Source organism: Hibiscus syriacus, unplaced genomic scaffold, assembly GCF_006381635.1.
Source record: "Hibiscus syriacus cultivar Baekdansim isolate YM2019G1 unplaced genomic scaffold, ASM638163v2 tig00005154_pilon, whole genome shotgun sequence".
NCBI lineage: Eukaryota > Viridiplantae > Streptophyta > Magnoliopsida > Malvales > Malvaceae > Hibiscus > Hibiscus syriacus.
In genome coordinates, this window is record NW_024062045.1 from 3615 (window position 1) to 8370 (window position 4756).

Genomic DNA, 4756 nt, shown 5'->3' on the forward strand with positions numbered 1-4756 from the left:
AAAAATTAAAAAAATATTAACATTTTCGATAGGATATTTTTTTAATTGTAAATTAAGATTATCGTATAACAAAACTACCGGACGAGGAGCCCCGATATTTAAGGAATGTATATGTAACCACAAACTAATTTAAAGGTAAGAAAAGATGTAATAGAATTTAAAAAAAAAAAACAATATTCTCAATTGAACGTTGTGTACTTAAAATGTTAATTTTTAATGTTTTTGATTAAAAATATATATTATGAAAAAGATAATATTTTCAATTATCAACTAAAAATATTAATATTTTAATATTAATATTTTAGGTTGCGTTAACGTAAAATATTAATTTTTTTTAATATATTCAGTTAAGTCTTTTATTAACCTTAAATTAAACCCCCCGACAAAACTACCGTGATATTTAACTTTCAAGTAGAATAGAATCCACTAGACTATTCTAGAAGTGAAGGAGCAAGCCAAATAGGATAACTTAGTTTCATTCGAACCAGGGCCCGACATGCTTAACCAGGGTTATTTAATACCATTTGTAGAGAATAAAGAGTGGGATTAAGGAAACCGAAGCGAAGGCTGACGGGCACTCACTCTCTTCCCGGGTGCACGTCTTAAAAGCTGGTAAATGGATTCTTTTAATTTTCTTCTTTCTTTATTATTGATCAAATCTTTTCACTGGATGTATGCAAGTATGATTTGTACGTGCACATTAATATGTCAACCAAAGTCACTGACAGAACTCGAATCTAAAGCTAACCGATACTGATAACCCCCCTTGTTTTCCCTGTTCACTTTGTTGAAAAATCAAGCAGAAAGTAAGTAATCATCGTAGGGTCCAACTAGGGATGGACCGAGGGGACTCGCGCATGATTGTTTCCTCTTGAAAATCTTAAAATTTTCTTCTTCTTTTGTATTTTTTATTAATAATTTGTTTTCGCGGCTTAAATTTTATGAGCTTATCCTCTAACCTAAAATTTTGATGACAGATTTGATTTTTTTGTATGTGTGTGTGTGTCGTATTGAAGGTAGCCATCCAGCAGCTCAAAGGAGAAAAAAAACCTTTCAGGATGTTTTTTTCTCTTTAATACCCTTTAGATAATTTTGGTGTTCCATGGCGCCCTTGAAGATAAAAGGAGCAAGTAATTTGAGTAGTTCCTTGGTCTTGGTCTATTCAGGGACATTCGTTGTTAACCAACTAAATGGATAATTTTGTCTAATGCCTCGTGATTCTATACGCGCATATAATGCATCATTTACCATTGCTTTTTTGCTATTTATTCATTTTAATTTATTGTTATATCTTGATTAGTAGTAGAAACTTGAAAGACACCAGCTTGGGAAGTCCTTCCTTTTTATAGCTGCACCAGATAAACTACTTAGTGATGTTATTTATTTGTTGTCCAAAATCAAATCACCATGACCACTCGGGCAACTTCCCCACCTGCGAATATTGGTTTCACCTGCACCAATGAGGAGCTCTTTATCGGTCTTGACAAATTAACTAGTGGATCACCCCTACCAAGTAATGTTATTGATGTCAACCCTTACAGATATAAGCCCCAAAACTTACCAGGTTAGACCCTCTCTTTTTTCTTTTGCCATAACTTATCAACAAGTCCCTGGTTTTTGCTATGTTCTAACACATGTATAATTGGAACAAATAATCATTTCTCGTTTTGACCCTTAATCCATGAGCTTTCTTTCTGATAATCAATAAGATTTTGTTTCTATCCTCCAGTCACAGGACTGTTACTTTGCCTGCCACTGTAAAATGGATGTATGGTCAATGTTCTTGTACCTACGCATTAGTTACAAAAGCCTTTGTCTTGGCTACCAGCTGAAAAGTTGTCTTTTGTGACTCTTTCTGAACTTATTCTCAAGTTCTATTCATGTAATTAATTTTATCATGAAGCCATGGGAGACTTCTGGAATTTATATGTTATGCAATAGAATGAGTACCTGAAATGATACAGTTAAGGATTGAATTTATTCTTAAATTTGTGTCTTGGCGACTTCAGCAGTGAAGGGAATTATTATCATTACTTTCTAAGAACGGTGACCAGGGAGTTCTGATGGAATATGCAAACTGCAAAGCTATATCATGGCAGAGGATGTTAATTTGGCTTTTAGATATTTTGATCTCTTTACCACAAGCAAAATACCTTGTTATTTTCATTAGGATAAATGTGTTACAAGTTGGTCGTGTGAACTAGTGTAATACGCCAACTGTTGTTTCAAGAAAAATGCTGTACATCAAAAAGCCATATGTCAAGCATGTTTATTTCTTAGGCGTTGAGTGACACAACATCATGCATGATTGCAATTCAATTATGATACAAGAGGATCAGTCTTCTGGAGTTTCGAGGCTCGTCTTTATCACTGCATGCTTGAATACTACAATGGTCAAGTCCCTTATGAGCGTAAAGCTAACTGGGTGATGCAAGTTTTCAGCATAACTCAGAAGAGACAGTGCTACGAAAATGCAAAAAAGGTACTCTACCAAAACCGAAAACCTAAAAGCTTACAGTTTAACATGTTTGTTCTATTTCAGTTATCAACTCAACCTGCCAGTCATTAGTCGGTTTGGTTGCCTGATATGCTGGAAACTATCTCCCTATGTAGAGTTTTTCTTGCTCCCAGCAATGACATGCAGCAGAATTTATGAAAATCATTTACCAGAACCTCCTGTTCTGGATGCTAATTGCAGTACAAGAGTAGTTTCCTCGAGGAACCCTCAGGTATCTCAGTATATGAATGTTTACTTTACTTTGGTCAGTCTGGCGGTTTGATTTCATTTTCCTTCTGGAATGATTTAGGACGATAAATCATACAAGTCTTTCAAGATGATGTCTTTAACATCAAACTATCAACTTGGGCACTTTGCTTTAACATTGAAACTATTGAAGTCACCTAAAATATCAACTTGGGCATTTTGCTATGCTACTACTCTAGTTGGTCACAATGCAAATACTTGTGCTACGGTTAAGATACCACTAGACAACTAGATTGGAAAACCCGTGAGCAACTTGTTAACACGAGGAATATTAGGAGAGAATCTGAAGAGGATTATCAAGTTTTCTTATACCTGTCTACATTTTTCAATAATTAAATTTTGCTGTTGTTCTGTTTGTCTATTTGAGGTGTAGCCATAATTTGTAGGTGAACAAGCATGATGAGACAGAGGTATTGGGTGTTGCAGAAAGACTTCTGGCTCAGGAGCATCAAGGAGAAAACATAGTTGAGATGGATTTTTTCTCGGGTGCTAAAATTGATTTCTTTTCAGGAGGAGACTTTCTGGAATTGAAAGATTTTGACAACCCTGCATCTTCTTCAAGCTCAGAAAATTCAAGTGCAGCGAGTATTTCATCAGATGAATGTTTCGATTCAATGGCTTTCTTGCAAGACCTTGAACAGGACCAAGTTTTCGAATGTAACGACACAGGTAAAAAGCTGAATCTCTCTGCATCCAACAGACTGGACGAGGGGGTTATAGTTCCGGCCACTTTAGGTATGTCAACTTTGTGAATTCCTCCAGGCTCATTGCTTTCCATCTTCTTTTTGATCAGTATAATATGTGATGCTCATAGTTTAATTAAAGAAACCTTAGACAATCTTATGTACTATGATGCCTTGCAGTGGTTAGATGTCATATCATGATATTCAAAAGTATTGATCTTTGGTTTCTTAGCAGGAACTCTTGTTAGCAATTCGGACAGTGACGAATTCTTTAAAACTACTGGTTTTATGCCCAATTCAGCTAGCGGGAGTAGAAACCTTAACAAGGTCACAAATTGTGCCAAAGGGAATCAAAGGGCTGAAGGTCCGTCGTCATCATCATCATCTGGTGAATCATTGTCACCCAGCGACAGCAGGTAGAAGGAAGAGAGATGGTTTCGGTAGAGTGAAAGAACTTGGAAATAAATACTGCTGCATCATGCCATTTTAGATATAGTTTGTAAAAATGGTAAATTAGTAATCACGTGATTTGGTAGATAAATTATCTCACCTAGTGCTTAACAAGCTAGTGAATTATACTTGATCATATTTTTGTGCAGATTGAACGTTATGTTGTAGCCTTCTTCAAGTTTATGAATTTTTTATTCACTATTTTGCAATAGAATTTTATTAACTGTAAATTGACAAAGGAACCAATTACGTTTCTAAGTTGTTACACCTCTTTCGATTTTTTCCCACAAAACGTGTCTTCATAGTCTATCGAGTTCTCTAAAGTTTTATATCACTTGAAATACTATTATCTTTTGATCAAATTATTAATGATCATTCAGTTCTATTGGTAGAGCACAAAGTTCTTAACATTGATGTCGTGGGATCGAGTCTCATGGAGAGTATTTCATAATTCGAAGGTCTCTTACGGAAGTTGCTTTTAACTTGGTGTTGATGTTAGCCTATTATCTTACCTCTCCAGGGACAACCATTTTGATCAAATTATTGTATGAAATTTATTATATGGTTTAGATAGGTAATTCGTCATGGTAGATAAAAAACAGTCTCTTTCTTACTTTTTCGATTTCTTTTTCACAAATAAATAATCATAATCGTCGTCATTACAATTTTCCATCAACCGAAGTTTTATCCTAAATAATTAAGATGTGTTTGATTCACGGAATATAAGATTACCAGTGGGAATAGGATTACTGACAAGAATAAGATTACTGATAATATTGTATTTTGTGTTTGGTTCGTTTAGCAGGATTATAAGATTACAGTGATTGGTTAAAAGAATAAAAGATTATTGGAATGTATA

At 34.7% G+C, this 4756-nt stretch overlaps 1 pseudogene; it reads left to right on the forward strand.

The window, feature by feature from the left end:
- Window positions 1-530: 530 nt before the first annotated feature.
- LOC120198929 lies at window positions 531-4104 on the forward strand (annotated as a pseudogene).
- The last annotated feature ends 652 nt before the right edge of the window (window positions 4105-4756 follow it).